Below are 27,563 nucleotides of genomic sequence, written 5' to 3'. Positions count from 1 at the left end.
AAGTATTGTGAAAGCAGAAGGGGCTAGAGATGATGCGTAGCGGGTTATGGACTATGTGTAAAGTTTCAGCAAACAGCAATCCCCTCTTAAAATAGAAACAGTTTAGTCTTAGGTAATAGATGAATGTGACTTTGAGTAACGTGAAGAGAAGCGGTTACGTCAATCACCCAGAAAGCCTTGGAGAAGTGATCCAAAGATGTGATACCCTCACGGCCTCATCAGTCGTCTTGGTTTATTTGGCAGGGTAGCCCACCGAGGGGGGACATCTTGAAGAGAAGCAGCTAGACCTGGTGATCCAGTTGTTCATTTTGGCCATCACTTGTGAGGCCAGCATCTGAGCATAAGGGGAATCTAGGAGCTGTATCAAAAAGGTGATAGTTTTGAAACAGAGAGAGGCAAATCAAGTGCTATCATTCTTCCATGTAGTTAAAAACTGAGGGAATTGTTGGTTAAGCATGTGTATGTAAGGGTTTGAAAAAGGATACTGAACAGTAACAGTAATACCGAAGCAGAATAAAAATCAGGTTTCATGGAAGATGGCATAGGTAAGTATTAAATGATGTGTTTGCCTGTCTAATAACCTAGCCCTAATTGCTGTATGTAATGTTTCCAAACTGTTTACCCTGTAGTGTATGATGCAAAGTGGTGTATTAAGACCTTTCCTTAAAGGAAAAGGAAAAAAAAAAAAGAAAACATGGTAAAGAGAAAAAGAATACGCATGAATCTAAGGGTTTCATTGAAAGTAAAATGCAAGTTTCTCTCTTTGTTACAGAGATGGAACCAATGATAGCAAATGCTGACAGAGAGAAGCTGGACAAACAATTTTTTTGTCATTAGTACCTAGGGGACAGGATGAAACAAGGAAGCAAAAATGCAGTGGACCTTGATATCACCAGAAACTGCTACAGAAGGAGGTGTTCTGGCATGGGTAACTAAGGTAACTATTGATAATGACTGTTAGTTATTTTGGACTCCCACAGGCAGCACTGAGGACTAAGTAACCCATTCCTACCCTGTGGATAGTGTTAACTGTATCTGCTTTAGTTTTGCTTTGGTTGTTTCTATTTTGTTTTGTTATCATATATGCATATATAAAAAGGGAAAGATATAATACTTACTTTTTACATTAATTGCCATGGCTGAAGTAGAAGAGACCAGAAAAATGTAAGCAAGCTGAAGTAATGAAATCAAATGGAAGCAACTGAGAGCTGTCTCCATCGCCCAAAAAGGGAAAGCCCATTCCTCCTGGTGAGGAAAGATCACCATTAATAGTGATTGGAATAATAGATCACCAACATATAACGGAAGGTCTGTATGCATTACAAAAAGTATGCTACGTACGTATAGTTCTGCGCATGTGACTTTATGTGTATACAAGGCATCATACTTTAAGAGCTACAAGACAGCAAACTATTATCTTAGGGTAATGGTGGTCAAGTGGCCAGAGTTACTGAAGAGACAGAGAGACAGAAGTGTGCGAACTGTAAAATTAAGAGATCGCTTTCAGGAAGGCTTGGTTAGCATGCCCCCAGGTTAATTAATCCTCACATCCCCTTTGGGGCCACAACAGAAATTCTCCGGCTGTGAGAAAGACTGTTTAGCAGCAACGTGGTCTGTAACTGTCTTTGAGACTTTTGCCTTTGAGAGCACCGAGGCAATCCCATCTGCTCAATTCCCTCTGTAGTAGCTAATGTCAGGGAAGCAAATAGACAGCGGAGTATCATCTATCCAAGTGGCACAGGGGGCACTAATCTTAACGAGCGGGGTGGGGGGGTTACTGTGCAAACATTACAAGAAGTGGATCTTCTTGTGCGCATCTGAATTGACAGAGCACGGTTGTGCCAAAAACGTGGACGTGGAAGGTTTCCGAAAGATTAATCTCTAGCGGCTACTTAGTCTAACTTCCCTTTCACAGCAAGCGCGACTGTCATCATAGCTTCCAAAACAGGGTTGGGGGAAGCGGTATTTGTGGCTTGCGTATTCTCATTTACCTTGCTTGTGTGCGTGTATAGAGATCCATTTTTTGTGCTTATAAACACTTTTGGATTCTTATTATTTTCTGCAGAGCTTTAAATGTTTTATTTTGTTTTGTGCTTTGCTTTATACTTTTGTAGGGCAATGGATTTTACTATGTCTCCATCAAAAAGCACTGGCTGACAAAGTTGTTATATCCCAACGGAGACTCTTAGGCAAGACAGAGGAGTTCAGGTACGCAGCCTGCCAAAAGAATGTTGCCCAGGAGGGGTTGCTACCCTTGAGCTATAGGCGCTGATGCACACGGCTCGTTCTGTCAGACGTGAAGAGGTTTTCTTTGGTTGCGGAAATTTTAGCTTGGCTTTACACCCTATAGCGGTGGTATTTTTGTATTTATGAACTGTGTTAATCCTAGGCGTTCAGAACATCGGGGAACGACTATGTGCTGCCATGAAGAACTACAGGCTACTGTCCTCAGCCCTTTGTTAAGTTATCAGGCATCAAGAGCGGCCAGGAGACTCCAAATGCCAGCGGAAAGGTTCTCTGCCCGGTCCTGACGAGGAGTCTTCGGCTGTAGGAGGGTCGGCCGTGTCCTTACCGGACTCGTGAGTAATAAGCCGCAATTCACGGACCAGCAAAGGAGGGGGGGAACAGCGACTGGTAGCCCAGTGGCTACGGCATTGCTGTTGCTAGCAGGGCCCCAAGGCCCGTGTGAAGCCTCAGCTGCCTCTTTGGGGCTTTATTTTGGTCTGTTTATCTGGAAAAAGCAGCGAGGCCTCAAATAAGAATTTTCGTGGCTAGATGGGTAAGCCGTGACCCCAGCTGTCTTTGCCTTGCTTTGCTGCTTAATGTCGTAACAGCAACTCAGGACCCCGGAATAAAAACTGTTACAGTGCTTAAGGGAGGATCTGTGTTTGCCCGGGTTAGGGGACCATCGTTAAAGCTTTGGGGGGGGGGGATGGAGCTCCAAAACGAGACTCTCCCGGTGACCTTGGTGGTTTGATTCATTTGCAGGCTAACGTTCTGAGGGCCGGCAACTTGAAGAGGAGCAGCTCAGCCCGTTTTGTTGATTTTGGTGATACTGTTTTAAGGAAGCACGTAAGTACAGATGGGGTCTGGGAGGGTTTTTGAGCAACACATGAAAGAGCAAGGAAGATTGGAGAGTGTGGAAAAACTAGGTGCTGTGAACGTACTGAAGTTGTTAAGGGCTGAGAGAATTTGGGGTTAAGCCCCTGAAAGGGGCTAAGGCGCAAGGAGCAGTGAAGTACCGTCACTGAACACAAGGTTCCTCCCCAGTCTGGACCTGTGCGCGCACCCTCGCTCTGGCAGACGCAGGCACCCTGGAGCTGTAGGGAAACAGGCTAGCAGGCCCGCAAGTGGACTTTGGGCACAGTGGTGTGGAGAGAGCTCTGCGTGCTCGGCAGGCGAGTGGGGTTGGAGCGTGGTGAGAGCTGTTCTGGGCTGACAGGATCCATCCGGTTCTGCTCCGTGTCCCTCTGTCCAGCTCACCACCATTCTCTTTCTTTCCCTGTCACTCAGTCCGGTGCCAGCAGCGACCAGTGGGTCCCATTGATCTGCCTGGCTCGGGTCACGTTAGACACCTCTGCAGGGACTCTGCGGGCAGAGGGCTGTGGATGTGCAGTGGGGGGGCTCTAATGGGCCAGAGATGTGGTGGGGGAGGTAGTAGGCAGTGAAGAGGCTCCTGGGGAAGGAAGGTGTCACAGAGGCAGAGAGCAGCAGAGGCTCTGAGTACTCGGGTGTTAGGACAGGTGCTTGTGGTAGGGCGGTCTGGAGCTGCTGTTGTCGTCTGTCCTACTCGTCAGTGCGGCCTGCAGTTACTGCGTCTTGTCTGCCTGTGCGCAGACAGGGCTGCCGCATGGCGCAGCTCGAGTTGTGGTCGTGGCGCTGGCATTGAGCCTGCTTTTCTGTCAGGTCTGCCTTTATGCAAACTGGTGTCTTCTCTACATCAGCCTTGCTCTGCTCCTCTTCCAGGAGCCTGTGCTTGACTCTGCTTTCTGGCACACTGTTATGTCATAGGGCTTTCCAGCAGTATCTGTCTGACTTGGGCCACTTTTGTTGTCCACTAGGCAGCCTGAGCGAGTGAAGCAAAATCCTCCTCCTGTCACTGTCCCGGCCAGAGTCAGTTTCCCATTAGCTCAGTCTCTCCAGAGTTTGGAGTTTTTGGAGGCCTTAGTTTTTATCCTGCCTTGGCTGGACAGCACTTTCTGAGAGTGTCTGTCAGTGGCAGTTTCCCTGAGGCGTATCATCTACTGAAGGCTGGAGGTGGCCAGGTGCCTGACCGAGCCTGACTGTACGTGAGGGTTGCTGTGACATCCCTGCGATGAAATGGAGCCAGAGAGGGTGAGTGAAGCAGCACAGAGGGTCAGTCGTAATTGTGGAAACAATTATGGGCCTTGGACTAGGGAGTAGTTCTAGGAGGGCTGTGCCTCTCAGTAACTGTTCTGGCCGCTTTGCAGTTGCTGAAGCATAGTCCGGCAGTTGAAGGAGTGTTGTCACAGCTGGGAGCTCTGTGGAGATCTGCGGCTGGCCATGGAGGATGAGCTCTGACTTGCAGCGTGGACACGGCTAAGTCCTGGGACTGCACTGTATGTGAGCAGGGCTGGGAGGTGGAAGCTGGTTTTGCCCTAGGTGGTTACTGGTGTCATTGGCTGTGGATGTTTGCCCATGGAGCTGGGAGGACCAAAAATGTAATTGTCTGTAACACAGATGAATTAGTGCTTGTGGTGTTTCAGGTAGGTTCAGTGGAAGTGCAGCTTAGTACAGTTCAGTGGCATGATTCTTGCACATGCTCACATTTGAACGGTGGCTAAAACCAAGCCTATAAACAGCAACTGTCACATGATTTTTGTGCGTGTCTTCCTGTTCTGCTGCCATTCTAAATGAAGGGGAAACTTCTTAAACTGTGGGCAAAACCCCATGGCTTCTCTGTACTGTTCTCATGCTCATGGGTGCTTTGGTGTTTCTTGCTTAAAACTGAGGGTTTGAAGTTTTTCACTTAAGGTTTATTGTTTAGTTTGTTGCTGAGGGTCTGTCACTCAGGGGTTATGGTGTATTACTTCATTTTGTGGGGCTCAGTCTTTATCAGTCAGAGTTTACAGTTTGTTCATTTAGCGATCAGGGCGCAGAATTTAAAATCCAACCTCATCCCTAAATTTTAAAGCTTTGGCAACCATTTGGATTCCAAGATTTGCAGTTTGTCACTTAGGGTGCAGGGTTTACAGCTTACTGATAAACAAAAAGGGCTAAATCCTTGGATAATAAACTGTAAGCCCTGAAGCCTAAGCAGCAAGCTGCGAACCCTCCTTTGAGGTTTGTAACCTTCCCCTGTACCCAGCGTTCAGCTCTGTGCGCTGACCTGAGGTCTGGGTTTCACGCGGCGCAGGCCCATCACACCGAGACTGGCGATGCGACGGGTGAGCTGAGCGCTGTGAAAGTGTCCTGCAGGGCTCTAGTCTGGGGTAGGGCAGAAGCGCAGGCAGGCGAGATCAGGCATTTTCCTGTCAACTCTCAGAGCTGGATCTTATCCCTGAAGGAAAAAGCAGAGGGGGTAGGTTGTTGACTACTCAGAAACCTGCCACGTCAGGGGCAGCAGCAGGAGCTGACCCTTCCCTGACGGATGGATGAACGCTGGTGTGGTCATGACTCTTCAGGTGTCACAGGATAAGGGGAAGCATGGCAGACTCGCGCCCAGGTGTTGTTTCTGTTCAGTAAAACAATAAACAGTTGCTTTATTCTTTGCACTCATGTCTGTGGTTCCTGCCATCACTTTGCCTGAAGATGATGCCCAGGGGAGGAGGTTACACATTGTGTGTGGTGCTGGGAGCTGGTCCCCGAGTCCCTCGTACTTTGGTGTCCCTGCGGTTCCCAGGGAACCCAGTGCTGTTCGCAGGGCTGTGGGGAATTTCCCTTGCATTGCCTGGACCTTGGGGCAGTGTCGGTGGCGTTTCTCATCATCCTGGGGGCAGCCAGGGCCCCTCCAGGGCTGCGTGAGGTCCCCAGGCTGCTTCCGGATTTGCTTTCAGCACTTCGCCATGTCCCTCGTGTGTCTGGGGATGAGGCCTATGTGCCTGGAGCTGGGAGATAGTTTCTGTGGGGAAAGGGGGAGCCTGCAGGCACCGTCCCATCAGCCACTTCGAGCCGTGTGATGTGCCTTATGGCCCCTTTTGTGTGCACCAAGGCCCTTCGTTTGTATTTTGGTTTGCCCCAGAGCCCTGTGTTTGCCCTCTGATGCCCTCAGGAGCCCTCAATTCACATTTTGGGTTGCCCTCCAGCCCCCTGTGTGCCTTTTGGTGTGCCCCAGGGCCCTGTGTTTGCTTTGCAGCACGCCCCAAAGTTCTCCATTTAGCTTTCTCCCCTGTCCCAGAGTTTTCTGCCGTGCTTCTTGGTGTGCCCCAGGGCCCTCCCTTTGCTTTTTGGTGCACCCAGAGTCACTGTTTGCTCTATCATTGCCTTTTTTTACTTTTGTTGCACCCACAGCTCTGGATTTGTTCTCTTGTCCCCTGAATACTTCCTTTTCCTCTCTGTACACCCCAGGGGTCTCCCTTCAGCTTTCAGCAAGCTGCTCTCAGGAGTGGGGGTGCCTCTGCTACCCTGGGTGCCCCAGCTGTCTGTGATGGGGCTGATAGCCATTCCCCCTCCCCAGTTCCTGATGGGCTGCAGCTGTGGGCCCTAGGGCTGGGACGATCCCCAGGTGGGGCTGGGGGGACAGGATGAGTCCCAGGTGGAGCTGATGGCAACAGTGGGTACGCACCGGGGTTGGGGTGCAGTTGGGGGAAGCCTGTGCTGGGGCCAGTCCGGGACAATGGAGCTGCTGCCGAGCACCGCCCGCTGGGACCGGCAGGGCGGCTGCACCACGGAGGAGGTGAGCAGGGCGAGGGTGTCCACACTCGGGGCTGCGGGTCCCCCACGTGCCGAGGGTCCCGGCAGATGGGAGCGTCCCGGGCAACGCGGCACAACCAGGGTGCACCGGGGCTGGGGATGGCGGTGTACCGGGGCAGTGGGGGCCGGCCGAGGACGTGGTGGGGAAGAGCGGTGCACTGAGACCATGGAGAGTGGGGAGGGAGGGTGTACGCCAGGGTTTTGGTAGTGCGGGGGGGTAGGAAGGGGGTGCGCTGAGACTGTGGTGGGGTGGGGGGGTAGGAAGGGGGCGCGCCGGGTTTGTGCTGGTGCTGGGGGGGGGGGGAGGGAGAGAGGAAGGGGGTGCGCCGGGGCTGTGGTGGGGTTTATTGCGCGGTCGGGGGGGGGGTGGTCCTGGGTCAGACTGGGAGCGTGTCGGGGAGGGGGGGGAGGGATCTCAAGAGAATCCCTGGGGAGGATTGCGGGGGGGGGGGCCAGAGGCAATGTCGGAGTTGACCCGGGGCCGGTCGCGGCGGTGTCGTGGGAATCCGGTGCTGGGGATCGCGGGGCCGCGCTCCCGGCTTTGCGGTGGTATGCGGGTCCCGAGGGGGGGGGGAATAGGGGCGGATCGGAACGGAATCGCCAGACGGTCAAACCTCACGAAGCGCTGCACAACCCCCCCCACGGCATGCCGGGAGCAGTAGTCTTCCGTCACGGGGCTTCCGGGCGGCCATGTTGCTTTTCGCGGCATGCCGGGAGCAGTAGTCTTCCGGCACTGGGCTTCCGGGCGGCCATGTTGCTTTTCGCGGCATGCCGGGAGAAGTAGTCTTCCGGCACTGGGCTTCCGGGCGGCCATGTTGGTTTGCGCGGCATGCCGGGAGCAGTAGTCTTCCGGCACTGGGCTTCCGGGCGGCCATGTTGCTTTGCGCGGCATGCCGGGAGCAGTAGTCTTCCGGCACTGGGCTTCCGGGCGGCCATGTTGCTTTGCGCGGCATGCCGGGAGAAGTAGTCTTCCGGCACTGGGCTTCCGGGCGGCCATGTTGGTTTGCGCGGCATGCCGGGAGCAGTAGTCTTCCGGCACGGGGCTTCCGGGCGGCCATGTTGGTTTGCGCGGCATGCCGGGAGCAGTAGTCTTCCGGCACGGGGCTTCCGGGCGGCCATGTTGCTTTGCGCGGCATGCCGGGAGCAGTAGTCTTCCGGCACGGGGCTTCCGGGCGGCCATGTTGGTTTGCGCGGCATGCCGGGAGCAGTAGTCTTCCGACACGGGGCTTCCGGGAGGCCATTTTAGCCTGCACGGCATGCTGGGAGGCATAGTCTTTTAACAATGGTTTTCTTGGTGGCCATTTTACTCTGTAGGGCATGCCGGGAGGTGTAGTCTTCCTATATTGGCCTTCTGGGAGACCATGTTGCGCCTCTCGAGGTGGCAGGAGGTGCAGTTCTCTGTCAGCGGGATTCCCAGCAGCCCTCCGCGTTGTGCTCTGTGGCAGGCCAGCAGCTGTAGTTCCAGATGCCTGTGCCTTTTCTGCCCTGCAGCAGTGGCCTGCTGTGTCTGGTCCTTACTGGACATGTGCCACTCACGTGAGAGTCCCCATAGGTCATCAGGGACAGTGGAATTTCCCAGTTTTTCCCTCGTACAGGTCAGGAAATGTTTTCCATCTCTGGTGTGACCAGGCAGGGTTGTCCCCAGGGGCTGGGGCTGTCCCTCTTGGCAATGGGGAGGGCAAGGAGAGTGCGAGGGGCTGTGTGGACTGGTAGTCATAGCTTTGCTCAGAACTGAGGCTAGTTAGGCATCAGCTATGAGGAGCAGCGGTGCTGGGAGGGCTCAGTGCAGAGCTATCCTGTTATGCAGCACAAGAGAAAGTCCTCAAGGAAACGTGATCAGCACTGTTTCTGTCCAAGGAGCCTAGAACAGCCTGAGAGACCCTGGAACAGCCACAGGTACCTTACAGCAGCCCCAGGGACACTGTGTCACTGCCTCCCAAGGTCATTACATTCAGGTACCTTTAACTGTGCAGAAGGAGCCTGTAGGAGGCCTGGGCATGCATACAGAGAATCCCCAGTTGCCTCTAAAGACCTGGAACTATAAGTATTTTCTTTACAAAGATGTGATCTCTTTGATGCCTTGCTGCTGCTTCTGTGTTGCTGGGTGCCCAGGTCTACTATGTTCAGAGCCACCCTTCTTGCTGCCCTCTGCTCTGTCTCAGCTGCTGGCCAGACGAAAAGGGATGTGTGTCTAAACACCAGGCCAGGGTGTCTCGGCTGCCTGCTATAGGACAAACAGGAAGGGTAATCGGTGACCGGAAATGAAAGTACATGTGGATGAGAAACAGCTGCTTTAGAGGACTAAGATGCAACTGAGATGCAACAGGGGCAACGGAGAAGAGTAGAAGTAGCAGGGGAAAATGGTGATGAGGAAGGTGCGTTGTTAGATGCAGTACAGTGGAGAAGAGAGGGAAAAATTGCTCCTATGATGAAATGAAAACTGTGCTTAAGAGATATTTGCTTTTGCTCTTCAGGTTATGAATCTGCATGACTTCCTGAGAACTGTTCTGAGCATGTGGTGTTGCGGGTCACGACTGCCTGGGCAGTGGTCCTCAACTTGTCTGCCAAGACTACGCAACAGCTGACAGCTGCCTGTAGAATAAAAGCAAAGGCCAACCTCTCAGAGGTAAGAGACAGGGTCCAAGCAGGAAGATTATGGCGGGTGACTTAATGCCCCAGAATCTTCAGTTTTGCCTGTTGTCTCCCCAGCACTCTCATATTTGCTCCCTAGTTCCCTCAGGACCTATCCACTTGCCTTTAGGTGTGCTCCAGGGCACTGCATTTGTTCTCTTGTCCCTTAAGAAGTCTTTGTTTCTCTCTAGATCGTGCAGGATTACAAGGATCCTTCTGGAGCCCTTCTTCATGCTCTGGAGCCCTCTGTTGGCCATCCAGTCCCTTTAGCAGCCCTCTGTTCTGCTTTGGCCCCCTCCTTTGGCCTTTCAGTTTACACCCACAGACCTCCATTGTCCCTCTAGACCCCTCTAGCACCACTCTAGTCCCCTTAGAAACCCTTCTAAAGGCTTCTGTCATGCCCCAAAGCTGTCTTGTGGCCCCCCAGACCCCTGAGGACCCATCTAGTCCACTCAGAACCCCTCCTGACATCTTTGTTGTGCCTCGGAGCCTTCTTTTGGCCATTTGCATTCCATCGGACCTCTCCTGTCTCCTCAGAGCACCTCCGGAGGTCTTTCTTGTTGCACTGTTTTTATTTCTTGGCCGTGTAATCTCCTTAGAAGCCCTCTGGTCTGCTCAGAACCCCTCGTGGGGTGCTTGTTGTGCCCCAGAGCTGTCCGCTGGCCCCCCCCAGCCCCCTTCGTAACCCTCTAGTCTCCTCAGAAGCCCTCCAGATGTCTTCCTTGTTCCCCAGAGTCATGTTTTGGCCATGTAGAGCGCTTAGCACACCCCTAGTGCGTTCTGGACTGCTCTTTCAGCTTCCTTCTGTCCCCGAGCTCTCTCTTGGCCCTCTAGACCCCTTAGGACCCCTCTTGTTCCCCCAGAACCCGACCGGAGACCTTGGTTGTGCCCCAGAGCTGCCTTCTGGCCCTCCACACCCTGCACAACCTCTCTTGTCCCCTCAGACCACCTCCGCAGGTCTTCCTTGCTCCCCTGTTTTTACTTTTTGCCTATCTGGTCCCCCTAGGACTCCTCTAGCATGTTCTGGACTACTCTTTTGGCCTTTCTTGTTTCCTAGAGTTGTCTTTTGGCTCTCTAGCTCCTTTAGGATTTCTGCAGTGTTCTCAGAACTCTTCCTGCAGCCTTTTTTATGCCCTAGAGTGCTCTTTTCATTGTTCAGCTGCCTGAGCACCCTGTTTTCCTCTGGACCCTTTGGGAGACCTTGGTTGTTCTCTTCTGGTTTCTTTTAGTTCTTCTCTAGTTTCTATAAGAGATGTCTAATCTGTTCTGGATTCCTCTTTAGAACTTTGTTGTTTTGCATAGATCTCTGTTTGTCCTGTATAGCTCTGAGGAACCCCTTTCTTTTACTTTGGACTATTCTTTCAGCCTTCCTTTTGTTCCCAAGCTCTGTTTTGGCCCTTTAGACCTTGTAGGACCCCTCTAGTGATTTCAGAACCTCTTTTGGAAGCCTTTTTTGTGCCCTAGAGCCCCGTGTTGGTTCTCCAGTCCTCTTAGCACCCCTCTTGTCTCCTTGTGTGTCTCATTCATCTAGAGAAACAGAGCTCGTGTTCCCCTGGAGATCTACCCATTCTGCCCACTGACCCCTTTTTCTAATTACTCTAGGTACTATATAGGAAACATCTCTCTTTGGAAGTACTCACATTACAGAAGCACACATGTTCCAGGAGTTTATTTTGATAACTTGCTTCACCCTACAGGAAATGCTGCCCTGCTAGAACAGCTGTACTATCTGCAGGCCTGAACCAATCACAGGAGTGTGGTATAGTGTGCCCTTTATAGGTTATGTGGAATGTTGGAGCTTTCTTCCTAAGCATAAGCAGAAGTGATTTCTAGTTTTTAATGCAAAGGCTAGTGTAGTTAGGGTAAAAAGAGAACATACCTCCTGATATTATGGATAGAGTACATGAAGTCTCAGTAACCAAGTAGATGGTCCGTTTCATCAAAGAGGTCTGTTTATCCTTTCTGTGCTCTCCTTTCTAGATACCGAGCGGAAGAAAAAGCCTTGCTTCTGCCTAGCCCTGTGTATTTATGGCTGCCGGTGGTTTGCCCCTCCCCTTCCAAGGGCTTGTGGGTGGGTCAGTGGGTGGGATTAGTGTTACATAAAGCCAGGGTCTCGGGCCAGGGAGTTCATTCCGCTTTTGTTCTCCTATGGGAGCAGTGGTCTGGAATTGCCTTGGCAAATAACAGCATTTGAGGAAGTAAAGCTACTCAGGAAGATTTATTGCTGTGTTTGGAGAAGCAAAGGTTGTTCCTTGATGTAAGAGCAAGGGAATGGCTCAAGCTGGAGCTGTGAGCATGCCAGAAAGCTGCTTATGGCAGACAGTTTTTTTCTTGGGTCAGTATCTCGGTGTGGGGTGTTCAGGGGTGGAAGAGGGCTTCTGAGTCTCCAGTTGTATCTTCTGTTACCTGTCAGTATTGTTTTCTGGTGTTTCTGTGTTTACCGTGGAAGGGATGGAGCTTCACCACTGGACTCTTTCAAGAGGATCACACTTGAGGAATTGTTGTTCCTCTCCTGGACTGCAGACAAGAGGAGACAGCAGAGGTCCTGGGAAAACATTTCCTCCTACATTTACACCCTAGAGGGGTGTGTGTATGTGTTTTTATTTGTTTGTTTGTTTTTGTAGCATTTCTAGTAATTGGGATGTGTGTGAGGTATCGCTCTCATCAGCTAGTCTGGTTTCTGGCTCGCTTGCTGGATGTTTTGCTGCTCCTCAGAAATATTGTCAGCCCTGTTCAGGGAGAAACCATGTGGGATTTTTGTGGTATGTAGACTTGCAGAAGAGTCCCGACTTTATCTGAAGAGGGAAGGAAGCGTCCTCCCACCCTGCAAGTGCAGTATGATGAGAAAAGAAGTCACATCATTGGACACTAAACCCAACTGTAAGCACATGTGCCCCAAAGGCTCAGAAACTATCCTACACACAACTAACGAGCTCCCCTCTTTTCCTGCCCAAGCCTCGGCGCTGAGAGGGAAGAAACTGTTGGACTCCTCTGGACCACGAGGAAACCATCGGCAGTCTTGCCTGCCAACTCCTCTGTTCCGTCCGTGCCCCTGAACCCACTGCCACGTGCTCTTTTGTGGGTCTGCTTCTGACCCCTACCCTGGGTTCTGGGGCTGTATGCTTTGCTTTTTCAGGTAGCGTGTGGGCCTTTTGCAGGAATGGTTGAGGATTTCAGGTGAGGTAGAATGGGCGATCAGAATGGTGTTTTAGTTGTTCTAGGGCCGGTCAGTGCTGCCTGGCAGCATAGAAACTTTGTTTTGGTTTTCCAGGTGCTGTGGGTGTCCCTCCAGCCTCAATTTCGGAGTTTAGAATTGGCACGGCGCAGGCGAGCGGAGCGCCCGTGGGGCTTTGACGGAGGAGTCTTGTCTTGCGGACAAGACTGGAGCCGACCGGCCCGGGGGTGACCGCTCGCGCTCTGGGTTGGCAGGCGATGATGGCAAACGAGGTGACCGGAGGAAGATCAGAGAGGATGCGGCTGCCATTGAGGATGCCTGTTGAGGATGTCTGGTGACCCAGAGCACTGCAGAAGCTAAGTTGAGGGGCCACGGGTGTTGGTGTGTCTCGGCTGTGTGTGCGCTGACATAGCATAGTATGGGCTCTTCCGGATGAGTGCTGTGAGGCAGAGACAGTGGGTGTGCATGGCAGAAGGTGAGGGTGTGCTAGGCAGGGCAGCTCCAGCCTGTCTGTGTTGTTGCGTAGTCTATGTGGTGTGTGTTGTAGCTGTGCTATCTTTTGCTCGGGTCTTGACGCTGCTCTGCTCCTTTGTGCTCAAGGAGCACAGTCCACGCTGCGCAGTACTAATGCGGTAGGCATCCGTTGTCTTTTGCTTGGCCTGACTCATCAGCTTTGTGCTAATGGATCATGTCTCTTTCTGTGCAGTCAAGTAAAAGCGGTAGTCTGTCGCACTGGCTTTGCATCGTAGCCATTTGTTGCCGGTCATCTTTGCGGCCATCTTTGAGATCTTGTCGGCCATTCTTCTTCCGTGTGTTTCTCACGTTCTTTCAGGGTTTTCTTCCCTGCGTTGTCATGAACTCAGGTCTTTCTTGCCGGCCTCTTCTGCATCAATATTCCCGACTTTGCCAGCCCCTTTCCATCACGGGCGGTGGCGTTTGACTCTCTTCTGGGCTCGTCCAGAGCGTCAGAGCCGCACGGTTGTGGCATCATAGGGCTTTCTGGCCGGCAGCGTCTTATGCGTGGGAATAGTTCTTTTTGCGTAGGGCTCTCCTCCATGTTTGTGTCTGATATTTGTGTGTATGTCTGTCTGTGTGGGGCTGGAGCTGCCGTGCTTGTGGGTGTTAGCAATGGTAGCGTGCAGAGTGTGGCAGTGATGAACTGGAATGGTGATTGGTCAGCTTCTGCGTGCACCTTATGTTGTTGTTTTTGTAGATGTGGTGCAGCATTCCCAGCGGGCCCGAGGGAGATGGAGGAAGAAAGGGTCACGCCCCTAGGAAGGTGAGCTAGAGATTTGTTGCTGGAAGCGGAGTGTTGCGGTCAGCGGTTCTCTGGTTAATTTTTGCTTTGTGCTTATAGGTGTGGAGCAATGTGGAGAGTAGGTTGCTTGCATGCAGGAGGAGCACAGCAAGGTGAGTGTCAGTCCGATAGTGGAAGTAGAGCCTAGGGTAGGGCTGTTGTCTCGTTGGCGCTGTCTGTGTTGCCCACCACTGTTTTGGTTTTACAGGTGGGTGGCAGGCCTCGGCCTGGCGACCCGTAGCATGGTGTTCGGGATGGGTGAGCAGAGCAGGTGAAGGTGTGGGAGCAAATGCTTGATGTGGGTGGGCTGTGGTTTTGCAGGCATGATCTGAGCGCTTGCTTTCTGTTTGTGTTTGCAGGTTTTGCTGGAAGTTGTGGAGAGGAGAAGTTGAGTGCTGACAAGAGCCTGAGCAGATGAGAGGGGGAGCTTGTCGGGTCAGAGGTTTATTGTGCGGTGGGTGGTGTTGGGCTGCCTGTTGGTGATGTCTTTTGCTCTGCTTTTTCAGGTACCGTGTGGGCCTTTTCCAGGCATGGCTGAGCATGTCAGGTGAGTGGATTGGTGTTGGGTGTTGTAGGGCTGGTGAGCACTGCCTGGCAGAGGAGTAATTTTGTTTTGTTCTTTCCAGGTGCTGTGGGCTCCCCCCAGCCACAGTGTTGGAGTTTGGAATTGACACAGTGCAGGTAAGCGGAGTGCCCATGGCACTTTGTGAAGGGTATTTTTGTGGATGAGGCTGGAGCTGCCTGGCCTGGGGGTGACTGCTTGTGCTCTGGTTTCGCAGATGATGGCGAATGAGGCGATGGGAGGAAGATCAGAGAGGATGCAGCTGCCATTGAGGATGTGTCTTGAAGACAGATGGTGACCCAGAGCACTGTAGAAGCTAAGTTGAGAGGCCAGGGGTGTTGGTGTGTCTTGACTCTGTGTGCGTGAGTGTAGTGTGGAGGGCTCTTCTGGATGAGTGCTGTGTGAGAGGCAGAGGCGGTGGGTGTACATGGCAGAAGGTGAGGGTGTACTAGGCAGGGCAGCTCTAGCCTGTGTCTGTGTTGTTGCATAGTCTATGTGGTGTGTGTTGTAGCTGTGCTATCTCTTGCTCAGGTCTTGATGTTGCTCTTGTTCCTTGTGCTCAAGGAGTACAGCCCACACTGTACAGCGCTAGTGTGGTAGGCATCCGTTGTCTTTTGCTTGGCCTGACTCATCAGCTTTGTGCCAATGGATGGCATCTTGTTCTGTGCAGCCCGCTAAAAGGGGCCATCCGTCACTCCGTCTTTGCATCGTGGCCGTTTGTGGCCGGTCATCTCCGTGGCCCTCATCGAGGCCTCGTCGACCGCTCTTCTTCTGAGGCCGCCCTCGTTTTGCATCTTCCCAGCCTCCTTTCAGGGTTTTCTTCCCTGCGTTGTCACGTCCTTAGGTCTTTCTTGCCGGCCTCTTCCGCATCGATCTGCCTGGCTTTGTCGGGCCCTTTCCGTCACGGGCAGTGGCGTTTGACTCTCTTCTGGGCTTGCCCAGAGCATCAGAGCCATGCAGTTGTGGCCTCATAGGGCTTTCTGGCTGGCAGTGTCTTATGCATAGGAATAGTTCTTTTTGTGTAGGGCTTTCCTTCATGTCTGTGTCTGTGTCTGATGTTTCTGTCTGTCTGTTTGGGGCTGGAGCTGCCTTGGCTGTGGGTTTTAGCTATGGCAGTGTGCAGAGGAGAGTAGTGGTGGACTGGAACGTTGACTGGTGTTGGGTGTTGTGGGGTTGGTGAGTGTTGCCTGGCGGAGGAGAAATGTTGTTTTGTTTTGTTTTTTGCAGGTGCCGTCGGTGCCCCCCCAGCCACAATGTTGGAGTTTGGGATTGGTGCAATGCAGGTGAGCGCAGTGCCAGCGGGGCTTTGGCGTGGAGGGTGCTCTTGCAGATGAGGCTGGAGCTGACTGGCATGGGGGTGACCGCTTGCGCTCTGTTTTGACAGGTGATGAAGGCGAATGTGGTGACCGGAGGAAGATCAGAGAGGATGCGGCTGCTGTTGAGGATGGATGGTGACCCAGAGCACTGCAGAAGCTAAGTTGAGGGGCAAAGGGTGTTGGTGTGTCTTGACTCTGTGTGTGTGTGTGTGTGTGTGTGTGTGTGTGCGTGCGCTGACAGTGAGTGTAGTGTGGAGGGCTCTGTGGTGGTGTGCTCCTTCCCCCCCCCCCCCAGCACTGATGTGCTCTGTCCCCCTCAACCTGATTTCCCTGTAAACAGCACGTATGTAGGGGCTAGTTGAGCATGTGCCGACTAAGGCCTGTCTAGTATGCCAATGTGACTATGAGTCAATCATCTCCCCCCCCCCCCAATAAATAGGGGGCAGCCCAGAGCCCATTGAGCCCTCCTGCAGGGCAGCGGACTGCACTGCAGAACCTCCTCTTGAGCAGGGACGCCTCTCCAGGTTACTTCTCGAGGTTGAGAGAGATTCCTTGCCTGTGACAGATCCTCAGCAAGTGATTAATAGCATACTGAACTTTTGTGAACTTTGTGAAACTTTCCTGAGTTATAGCTCTGACTAATTGCGTGCATAATTCCTTAGACATAAACTGTTGACCAAGTCTGGGAGTAGGACTGGATCCAGCCGCACCTAGGCTCCTCTCGGAAGGAGTTTAGAAAGCAAGGGGGTCCAGTCTGAACCTCGTGACTCAACGGGAGTGTTCTCTTTGCACTCACCCCTTTAGACATAAACTGTTGACCAAGTCTGGGAGTAGGACTGGATCCAGCCGCACCTAGGCTCCTCTCTGAAGGAGTTTAGAAAGCAAGGGGGTCCAGTCTGAACCTCATGACTCAATGAGAGGGTTCCCTTCGCACTCACTCCTTTAGACATAAACCATTGACCAAGTCTGGGACTAGGACTGGATCCAGCCGCACCTAGGCTCCTCTCGAAAGGAGTTTAGAAAGCAAGGGGGTCCAGTCTGAACCTCATGACTCAACGGGAGGGTCTCTGTTGCACATGCATCTGACCCTGTCCTTCATGCAGTAAATAACTGAGTGAACCTTGCCAATTGAACCTCATTAAATTGTTCTTATTTAATTGTAAACTTTGTTAAGTTGCTGTCTTACTGCAATAAATGTAGTGCTGCTTCCCTCTTAGGAGTGAAGTGCATTGCTCCTTTGGTGACAGGCTCTTCTGGATGAGTGCTGCGTGTGAGGCAGAGGCGGTGGGGTGTGCAAGGCAGAAGGTGAGTGTGTGCTAGGCAGGGCAGCTCCAGCCTGTGTCTGTGTTGTTGTGTAGTTTATGTGGTGTGCGTTGTAGCTGTGCTATCTTTTGCTCAGGTCTTGATGTTGCTCTTGTTCCTTGTGCTCAAGGAGCATGCTGTGCAGCACTAGTGCAGTAGACATCTGTCTTTTGAGTGGTCTGACGCATCAGTTTTGTGCCCATGGATGGCATCTTGTTCTGTGCAGCCAGCTAAAAGGGGCTGATGGTTGCTCCGTCTTTGCATCAAGGCCGTTTGTGGCCGGTCATCTCTGTGGCCCTCATCAAGGCCTCGTCAGCCGCTCCTCTTCTGAGGCCTCTCTCGTTTTGCATCTTCCTGGCCTCCTTTCAGGGTTTTCTTCCCTGCATCGTCATGTCCTTAGGTCTTTCTTGCCGGCCTCTTCTGCATCGATCTGCCTGGCTTTGCCAGGCCCTTTCCATCAGGGGCAGTGGCATTTGACTCTTTTCTGGGCTCATCCAGAGCATCCGAGCCATGTGGTTGTGGCCTCATAGGGCTTTCCGGCCGGCAGTGTCTTACGTGTAGGAATAGTTCTTTTTGTGTAGGGCTTTCCTTCATGTCTGTCTGATGTTTGTGTGTGTCTGTCTTTTTGGGGCTGGAGCTGCCTTGCTTGTGGGTTTTAGCTATGGTAGTGTGCAGAGGAAAGTAGTGCTGGCCTGGAATGTTGACTGGTGTTGGGTGTTGTGGGGTTGGTGAGTGTTGCCTGGCGGAGGAGAAATGTTGTTTTGTTTTGTTTTTTGCAGGTGCCGTGGGTGTCCCGCCAGCCACAACGTTGGAGTTTGGGATTGGCGCAGTGCAGGCGAGCGCAGTGCCAGCGGGGCTTTGGCGTGGAGGGTGCTCTGGCGGACGAGGCTGGAGCTGACCGGCGTGGGGGTGACCGCTTGCGCTCTGTTTTGGCAGGTGATGAAGGTGAATGTGGCAACTGGAGGAAGATCAGAGAGGATGTGGCTGCCATTGAGGATGCCTCTTGAAGACAGATGGTGACCCAGAGCAGTGCGAAGGCTAAGCTGAGGGGCAAAGGGTGTTGGTGTGTCTTGGTGGTGTGTCTGTGTGTGTGCTGACAGTGAGTACAGTGTGGAGCGCTGTTCTGGATGAGTGCTGTGTGTGAGGCAGAGGCGGTGGGGTGTGCGTGGCAGAAGGTGAGTGTGTTCTAGGCAGGGCAGCTCCAGCCTCTGTCTGTGATGTTGTGTAGTCTATGTGGTGTGCGTTGTAGCTGTGCTATCTTTTGCTCAGGTCTTGATGTTGCTCTTGTTCCTTGTGCTCGAGGAGCATGCTGTGCAGCACTAGTGCGGTAGGCATCTGTTGTCTTTTGAGTGGTCTGATGCATCAGTTTTGTGCCCATGGATGGCATCTTGTTCTGTGCAGCCAGCTAAAAGGGGTTGTCTATTGCTCCATCTTTGCACCGTGACTGTTTGTGGCCGGTCATCTCCGTGGCCCTCATCGAGGCCTTGTCGGCCGCTCCTCTTCCGAGGCCTCCCTCGTTTTGCGTCTTCCTGGCCTCCTTTCAGGGTTTTCTTCCCTGCATCGTCATGTCCTTAGGCCTTTCTTGCTGGCCTCTTCTGCATCGATCTGCCTGGCTTTGCCAGGCCCTTTCCATCAGGGGCAGTGGCATTTGACTCTTTTCTGGGCTCATCCAGAGCATCAGAGCCACATGGTTGTGGCCTCATAGGGCTTTCTGGCTGGCAGTGTCTTCTGTGTCTGTGTGCCCGTGTCTGTGTGCCCGTGTCTGTGTGCCCGTGTCTGTGTGCCCGTGTCTGTGTGCCCGTGTCTGTGTGCCCGTGTCTGTGTGCCCGTGTCTGTGTGCCCGTGTCTGTGTGCCCGTGTCTGTGGTTGGAGCTGCCTTTTTTGTGGGTGTAGTAATGGTTGTGGCCAGAGCAGAGTAATGTATCCATGAAACTTTTTGAGGGGTTTCAGTAAGGTGTAAAAATATTGTTTTCTTTAAAAAAAAAAAAAAAAAGAAAAAAGAAAATTTGCCTTGATTGGTGTGGGCATTTTGGGGGATTCTTATTCATGTTGATACAGTGTTGTGTTTAAAAAAGGGATGGAAGGTGGTGGTTATCTTATTAGCAGTGATGGTGGGAATGAGTGGGCAGTTGTGTGGTTGTTGGGTGGGCTGGGTATTGAATGTGTCTAACTTTGTATGCATGTGTGTTGTTTTTATTCTATTTTATTTTCCTCTAGGGTGGAGTTAGCATTTAGAATTTTTTAACTATTTAAAAAAAAAACCCCAGCCGGGGGATTTTTTTTTTTTCCCCTGGCTGGGTTTTTTTTTCCTGGTCCCGGCCACTCTGTGAGGCGATGATCATCGCCAATAGTGCTGCAGAGTTTTGGCTTGGGGCTGGGTTTTTCTAGGCAGGATGGTTTTTGGAGGCACTCGGTAACCCTGTTACTGGGGGCTGTCTAAAAAACCTGTGGTGCTTGCTTGTTACTGTAGGAAGGTAGAGTATGTGTGGGTGGATGTGAGTGGTAGTGGTGAGATTGTAGAGATGGATGCTGAAGAGTATGGGCAGCTGATGCAGAGTGTGGGCTTGTTTGTGATGTTTTGTCTGTTGCTTTGTAATGGATTGTGTAACTGAAATGTAACTTTGTTGTGCTCGTGCAGATGCTGAGTTCCGGTAGGGGGAAGGGAAGGCTGCTGGTTTTGTGGTGATGGAAGGCCAAGATTTGTTTATGATGTTGTAATAAAGAGATTGTTGTGTATTTTTTTGAGCAATAAAGATGTTCAAGATGCCTGAGTTTGTGTCTGCTTTCAAATAAAGATGGCTTTGTTGTTTGTTTCTGTTGTGTTATTTGAAGTACCTGCGCCACACATTTGCTCTTGCTGTTTTCCCCTTTGCTCTTGGTCCTTTCTACTTTTAGAATAAGAGGAAGACAGATTTTTTTTTTTTTGTCATCCTCTTATTTTAATCTTGGTCCTCCTCTGTCCTCTTTTTTTCTTAAGGAAAAGATTTCTTTTTTTTTAATTTTTGTTATTTCTTTGTGTCTCTTATTTTGTCTCTTTCTTCTGTTCTCCCAGTTTCTTTGCTTTACCCCTGTTTTTCTCTACTTTTCTGTCTTTAGTCTTTACTGTTTAGTCTTCCACTCTACCTTACTTTAGTTTAGTGCTTTGCTCTTTATTCTTTGCTTTGTGCTATCCTGCTTTACATTTTTTGCTTTGCTCATTGCTTTCATCTCTTTGCTGTTTGCTCTTTCCTCTCTGCCTAATTGCCTGCTTCCCGCTCTGTGCTTTGCCCTTTGTTCTGTTTTCTGCTCTTTGCCTTGCCCTTTGCCCTTTGTTTAGCTTTGCTTAGCTTTGCTTTCTGCTCTTTATTCTCTGCTTTGTTCTCTGCTCTTTGCTTTTTATTCTTTCTTTTCTGCTTTTTTCTCCTTTATTTCTGCTGTTTTCTGCTTTCTGCTCTCTGCTGGTTTTGCCTTGCTCTTTGTGCTCTGCTCTCTGCTCCTTCTTGTTTTTCTCTATATTTTCTGTTGTTTGCTGTTTTTCTACTCCCTCCTCTCTTCTCCTTTTTTCCCCTCTTTCCTCTCTCTTTTTAGTCTTTCCTTTCTTCTCTTAGCTTTTTATTCTCTGCTTTTTTTTCTCAGCTGAGAATAAAAAGCATTTCCTTTGTTCTTTCCTTACTTTACTTTTCTGTCTGCTTTTTTTCTAGCATACTGGCTGGGAGTAAACAATTTTACTATACAATTTAAAATAAAAAAAAAATTATTTACTCCCAGCCAGTATCCTACTTCTGCTAATGAATTCATTAAATATGCAAATTATTTCTTCCTATACTTATTATTTTTCTTTCTTTTTAAATATACTACTCACACAAAACACATTACTGCATGCATGTACAGCATAACATACAGACACATGACAGACTACAGAAACTACAGACCACAAACTAAGACTACAGCCAGCACTCCACACAGCAGTACACAGGTTAGACACCCATTAGGACCTCAAACCCAGGGAGGGTGCAGTCACCTGAAGCTGTGATCATCCAGACATACAGACCCATGCACTGCCCAAAACATGAGAACAAACACAAGACCTAGGACTTACAAATACAGGCCTAGGACTAATTCCATTAAGGACAAAAGGGTAGGGCTAGCAGCAGGACTACAGGCACGGATAGGGGTAGGGGTAGGGGTAGGGCTGGGGGTAGGGGTAGGGGTAGGGGTAGGGCTGGGGGTAGGGGTAGGGGTAGGGCTGGGGGTAGGGGTAGGGGTAGGGGTAGGGCTGGGGGTAGGGGTAGGGGTGGGGGTAGGGGTAGGGCTGGGGGTAGGGGTAGGGGTAGGGCTGGGGGTAGGGGTAGGGGTAGGGCTGGGGGTAGGGGTAGGGGTAGGGCTGGGGGTAGGGGTAGGGGTAGGGCTGGGGGTAGGGGTAGGGGTAGGGCTGGGGGTAGGGGTAGGGGTAGGGCTGGGGGTAGGGGTAGGGGTAGGGCTGGGGGTAGGGGTAGGGGTAGGGCTGGGGGTAGGGGTAGGGGTAGGGGTAGGGGTAGGGCTGGGGGTAGGGGTAGGGGTAGGGGTAGGGCTGGGGGTAGGGGTAGGGGTAGGGGTAGGGCTGGGGGTAGGGGTAGGGGTAGGGGTAGGGGTAGGGCTGGGGGTAGGGGTAGGGGTAGGGGTAGGGGTAGGGGTAGGGCTGGGGGTAGGGGTAGGGGTAGGGGTAGGGGTAGGGGTAGGGCTGGGGGTAGGGGTAGGGGTAGGGGTAGGGGTAGGGCTGGGGGTAGGGGTAGGGGTAGGGGTAGGGGTAGGGCTGGGGTAGGGGTAGGGGTAGGGGTAGGGGTAGGGCTGGGGGTAGGGGTAGGGGTAGGGGTAGGGGTAGGGCTGGGGGTAGGGCTGGGGGTAGGGGTAGGGCTGGGGGTAGGGGTAGGGGTAGGGGTAGGGCTGGGGGTAGGGGTAGGGGTAGGGGTAGGGGTAGGGCTGGGGGTAGGGGTAGGGGTAGGGGTAGGGGTAGGGGTAGGGCTGGGGGTAGGGGTAGGGGTAGGGGTAGGGCTGGGGTAGGGGTAGGGGTAGGGGTAGGGCTGGGGGTAGGGTAGGGGTAGGGGTAGGGGTAGGGGTAGGGGTTAGGGTTAGGGTTAGGGGTAGGGGTAGGGGTTAGGGTTAGGGTTAGGGTTAGGGTTAGGGTTAGGGTTAGGGTTAGGGTTAGGGTTAGGGTTAGGGTTAGGGTTAGGGTTAGGGTTAGGGTTAGGGTTAGGGTTAGGGTTAGGGTTAGGGTTAGGGTTAGGGTTAGGGTTAGGGTTAGGGTTAGGGTTAGGGTTAGGGTTAGGGTTAGGGTTAGGGTTAGGGTTAGGGTTAGGGTTAGGGTTAGGGTTAGGGTTAGGGTTAGGGTTAGGGTTAGGGTTAGGGTTAGGGTTAGGGTTAGGGTTAGGGTTAGGGTTAGGGTTAGGGTTAGGGTTAGGGTTAGGGTTAGGGTTAGGGTTAGGGTTAGGGTTAGGGTTAGGGTTAGGGTTAGGGTTAGGGTTAGGGTTAGGGTTAGGGTTAGGGTTAGGTTAGGGTTAGGGTTAGGGTTAGGGTTAGGGTTAGGGTTAGGGTTAGGGTTAGGGTTAGGGTTAGGGTTAGGGTTAGGGTTAGGGTTAGGGTTAGGGTTAGGGTTAGGGTTAGGGTTAGGGTTAGGGTTAGGGTTAGGGTTAGGGTTAGGGTTAGGGTTAGGGTTAGGGTTAGGGTTAGGGTTAGGGTTAGGGTTAGGGTTAGGGTTAGGGTTAGGGTTAGGGTTAGGGTTAGGGTTAGGGTTAGGGTTAGGGTTAGGGTTAGGGTTAGGGTTAGGGTTAGGGTTAGGGTTAGGGTTAGGGTTAGGGTTAGGGTTAGGGTTAGGGTTAGGGTTAGGGTTAGGGTTAGGGTTAGGGTTAGGGTTAGGGTTAGGGTTAGGGTTAGGGTTAGGGTTAGGGTTAGGGTTAGGGTTAGGGTTAGGGTTAGGGTTAGGGTTAGGGTTAGGGTTAGGGTTAGGGTTAGGGTTAGGGTTAGGGTTAGGGTTAGGGTTAGGGTTAGGGTTAGGGTTAGGGTTAGGGTTAGGGTTAGGGTTAGGGTTAGGGTTAGGGTTAGGGTTAGGGTTAGGGTTAGGGTTAGGGTTAGGGTTAGGGTTAGGGTTAGGGTTAGGGTTAGGGTTAGGGTTAGGGTTAGGGTTAGGGTTAGGGTTAGGGTTAGGGTTAGGGTTAGGGTTAGGGTTAGGGTTAGGGTTAGGGTTAGGGTTAGGGTTAGGGTTAGGGTTAGGGTTAGGGTTAGGGTTAGGGTTAGGGTTAGGGTTAGGGTTAGGGTTAGGGTTAGGGTTAGGGTTAGGGTTAGGGTTAGGGTTAGGGTTAGGGTTAGGGTTAGGGTTAGGGTTAGGGTTAGGGTTAGGGTTAGGGTTAGGGTTAGGGTTAGGGTTAGGGTTAGGGTTAGGGTTAGGGTTAGGGTTAGGGTTAGGGTTAGGGTTAGGGTTAGGGTTAGGGTTAGGGTTAGGGTTAGGGTTAGGGTTAGGGTTAGGGTTAGGGTTAGGGTTAGGGTTAGGGTTAGGGTTAGGGTTAGGGTTAGGGTTAGGGTTAGGGTTAGGGTTAGGGTTAGGGTTAGGGTTAGGGTTAGGGTTAGGGTTAGGGTTAGGGTTAGGGTTAGGGTTAGGGTTAGGGTTAGGGTTAGGGTTAGGGTTAGGGTTAGGGTTAGGGTTAGGGTTAGGGTTAGGGTTAGGGTTAGGGTTAGGGTTAGGGTTAGGGTTAGGGTTAGGGTTAGGGTTAGGGTTAGGGTTAGGGTTAGGGTTAGGGTTAGGGTTAGGGTTAGGGTTAGGGTTAGGGTTAGGGTTAGGGTTAGGGTTAGGGTTAGGGTTAGGGTTAGGGTTAGGGTTAGGGTTAGGGTTAGGGTTAGGGTTAGGGTTAGGGTTAGGGTTAGGGTTAGGGTTAGGGTTAGGGTTAGGGTTAGGGTTAGGGTTAGGGTTAGGGTTAGGGTTAGGGTTAGGGTTAGGGTTAGGGTTAGGGTTAGGGTTAGGGTTAGGGTTAGGGTTAGGGTTAGGGTTAGGGTTAGGGTTAGGGTTAGGGTTAGGGTTAGGGTTAGGGTTAGGGTTAGGGTTAGGGTTAGGGTTAGGGTTAGGGTTAGGGTTAGGGTTAGGGTTAGGGTTAGGGTTAGGGTTAGGGTTAGGGTTAGGGTTAGGGTTAGGGTTAGGGTTAGGGTTAGGGTTAGGGTTAGGGTTAGGGTTAGGGTTAGGGTTAGGGTTAGGGTTAGGGTTAGGGTTAGGGTTAGGGTTAGGGTTAGGGTTAGGGTTAGGGTTAGGGTTAGGGTTAGGGTTAGGGTTAGGGTTAGGGTTAGGGTTAGGGTTAGGGTTAGGGTTAGGGTTAGGGTTAGGGTTAGGGTTAGGGTTAGGGTTAGGGTTAGGGTTAGGGTTAGGGTTAGGGTTAGGGTTAGGGTTAGGGTTAGGGTTAGGGTTAGGGTTAGGGTTAGGGTTAGGGTTAGGGTTAGGGTTAGGGTTAGGGTTAGGGTTAGGGTTAGGGTTAGGGTTAGGGTTAGGGTTAGGGTTAGGGTTAGGGTTAGGGTTAGGGTTAGGGTTAGGGTTAGGGTTAGGGTTAGGGTTAGGGTTAGGGTTAGGGTTAGGGTTAGGGTTAGGGTTAGGGTTAGGGTTAGGGTTAGGGTTAGGGTTAGGGTTAGGGTTAGGGTTAGGGTTAGGGTTAGGGTTAGGGTTAGGGTTAGGGTTAGGGTTAGGGTTAGGGTTAGGGTTAGGGTTAGGGTTAGGGTTAGGGTTAGGGTTAGGGTTAGGGTTAGGGTTAGGGTTAGGGTTAGGGTTAGGGTTAGGGTTAGGGTTAGGGTTAGGGTTAGGGTTAGGGTTAGGGTTAGGGTTAGGGTTAGGGTTAGGGTTAGGGTTAGGGTTAGGGTTAGGGTTAGGGTTAGGGTTAGGGTTAGGGTTAGGGTTAGGGTTAGGGTTAGGGTTAGGGTTAGGGTTAGGGTTAGGGTTAGGGTTAGGGTTAGGGTTAGGGTTAGGGTTAGGGTTAGGGTTAGGGTTAGGGTTAGGGTTAGGGTTAGGGTTAGGGTTAGGGTTAGGGTTAGGGTTAGGGTTAGGGTTAGGGTTAGGGTTAGGGTTAGGGTTAGGGTTAGGGTTAGGGTTAGGGTTAGGGTTAGGGTTAGGGTTAGGGTTAGGGTTAGGGTTAGGGTTAGGGTTAGGGTTAGGGTTAGGGTTAGGGTTAGGGTTAGGGTTAGGGTTAGGGTTAGGGTTAGGGTTAGGGTTAGGGTTAGGGTTAGGGTTAGGGTTAGGGTTAGGGTTAGGGTTAGGGTTAGGGTTAGGGTTAGGGTTAGGGTTAGGGTTAGGGTTAGGGTTAGGGTTAGGGTTAGGGTTAGGGTTAGGGTTAGGGTTAGGGTTAGGGTTAGGGTTAGGGTTAGGGTTAGGGTTAGGGTTAGGGTTAGGGTTAGGGTTAGGGTTAGGGTTAGGGTTAGGGTTAGGGTTAGGGTTAGGGTTAGGGTTAGGGTTAGGGTTAGGGTTAGGGTTAGGGTTAGGGTTAGGGTTAGGGTTAGGGTTAGGGTTAGGGTTAGGGTTAGGGTTAGGGTTAGGGTTAGGGTTAGGGTTAGGGTTAGGGTTAGGGTTAGGGTTAGGGTTAGGGTTAGGGTTAGGGTTAGGGTTAGGGTTAGGGTTAGGGTTAGGGTTAGGGTTAGGGTTAGGGTTAGGGTTAGGGTTAGGGTTAGGGTTAGGGTTAGGGTTAGGGTTAGGGTTAGGGTTAGGGTTAGGGTTAGGGTTAGGGTTAGGGTTAGGGTTAGGGTTAGGGTTAGGGTTAGGGTTAGGGTTAGGGTTAGGGTTAGGGTTAGGGTTAGGGTTAGGGTTAGGGTTAGGGTTAGGGTTAGGGTTAGGGTTAGGGTTAGGGTTAGGGTTAGGGTTAGGGTTAGGGTTAGGGTTAGGGTTAGGGTTAGGGTTAGGGTTAGGGTTAGGGTTAGGGTTAGGGTTAGGGTTAGGGTTAGGGTTAGGGTTAGGGTTAGGGTTAGGGTTAGGGTTAGGGTTAGGGTTAGGGTTAGGGTTAGGGTTAGGGTTAGGGTTAGGGTTAGGGTTAGGGTTAGGGTTAGGGTTAGGGTTAGGGTTAGGGTTAGGGTTAGGGTTAGGGTTAGGGTTAGGGTTAGGGTTAGGGTTAGGGTTAGGGTTAGGGTTAGGGTTAGGGTTAGGGTTAGGGTTAGGGTTAGGGTTAGGGTTAGGGTTAGGGTTAGGGTTAGGGTTAGGGTTAGGGTTAGGGTTAGGGTTAGGGTTAGGGTTAGGGTTAGGGTTAGGGTTAGGGTTAGGGTTAGGGTTAGGGTTAGGGTTAGGGTTAGGGTTAGGGTTAGGGTTAGGGTTAGGGTTAGGGTTAGGGTTAGGGTTAGGGTTAGGGTTAGGGTTAGGGTTAGGGTTAGGGTTAGGGTTAGGGTTAGGGTTAGGGTTAGGGTTAGGGTTAGGGTTAGGGTTAGGGTTAGGGTTAGGGTTAGGGTTAGGGTTAGGGTTAGGGTTAGGGTTAGGGTTAGGGTTAGGGTTAGGGTTAGGGTTAGGGTTAGGGTTAGGGTTAGGGTTAGGGTTAGGGTTAGGGTTAGGGTTAGGGTTAGGGTTAGGGTTAGGGTTAGGGTTAGGGTTAGGGTTAGGGTTAGGGTTAGGGTTAGGGTTAGGGTTAGGGTTAGGGTTAGGGTTAGGGTTAGGGTTAGGGTTAGGGTTAGGGTTAGGGTTAGGGTTAGGGTTAGGGTTAGGGTTAGGGTTAGGGTTAGGGTTAGGGTTAGGGTTAGGGTTAGGGTTAGGGTTAGGGTTAGGGTTAGGGTTAGGGTTAGGGTTAGGGTTAGGGTTAGGGTTAGGGTTAGGGTTAGGGTTAGGGTTAGGGTTAGGGTTAGGGTTAGGGTTAGGGTTAGGGTTAGGGTTAGGGTTAGGGTTAGGGTTAGGGTTAGGGTTAGGGTTAGGGTTAGGGTTAGGGTTAGGGTTAGGGTTAGGGTTAGGGTTAGGGTTAGGGTTAGGGTTAGGGTTAGGGTTAGGGTTAGGGTTAGGGTTAGGGTTAGGGTTAGGGTTAGGGTTAGGGTTAGGGTTAGGGTTAGGGTTAGGGTTAGGGTTAGGGTTAGGGTTAGGGTTAGGGTTAGGGTTAGGGTTAGGGTTAGGGTTAGGGTTAGGGTTAGGGTTAGGGTTAGGGTTAGGGTTAGGGTTAGGGTTAGGGTTAGGGTTAGGGTTAGGGTTAGGGTTAGGGTTAGGGTTAGGGTTAGGGTTAGGGTTAGGGTTAGGGTTAGGGTTAGGGTTAGGGTTAGGGTTAGGGTTAGGGTTAGGGTTAGGGTTAGGGTTAGGGTTAGGGTTAGGGTTAGGGTTAGGGTTAGGGTTAGGGTTAGGGTTAGGGTTAGGGTTAGGGTTAGGGTTAGGGTTAGGGTTAGGGTTAGGGTTAGGGTTAGGGTTAGGGTTAGGGTTAGGGTTAGGGTTAGGGTTAGGGTTAGGGTTAGGGTTAGGGTTAGGGTTAG

The 27,563-nt window shown here is 51.6% G+C and overlaps 2 long non-coding RNA genes across 2 annotated transcripts; both read left to right on the top strand.

Moving 5' to 3' along the window:
* Positions 1-1,187: 1,187 nt before the first annotated feature.
* On the top strand, positions 1,188-5,735 carry LOC136993278 (uncharacterized). Its single transcript, XR_010885533.1, has 4 exons — positions 1,188-1,308; positions 2,115-2,208; positions 2,390-2,579; positions 2,989-5,735. It is a non-coding gene; the product is annotated as an uncharacterized lncRNA (long non-coding RNA).
* Positions 5,736-13,295: 7,560 nt separating this feature from the next.
* LOC136993289 (uncharacterized) lies at positions 13,296-14,235 on the top strand. The gene is made up of 3 exons (XR_010885553.1): positions 13,296-13,958; positions 14,037-14,089; positions 14,185-14,235. It is a non-coding gene; the product is annotated as an uncharacterized lncRNA (long non-coding RNA).
* Positions 14,236-27,563: the final 13,328 nt, after the last annotated feature.

Source organism: Apteryx mantelli, chromosome 13 (genome assembly GCF_036417845.1).
Source record: "Apteryx mantelli isolate bAptMan1 chromosome 13, bAptMan1.hap1, whole genome shotgun sequence".
NCBI lineage: Eukaryota > Metazoa > Chordata > Aves > Apterygiformes > Apterygidae > Apteryx > Apteryx mantelli.
Note: the sequence above shows the minus strand (reverse complement) of the source record. Positions and strands in the feature narration are given on the sequence as shown.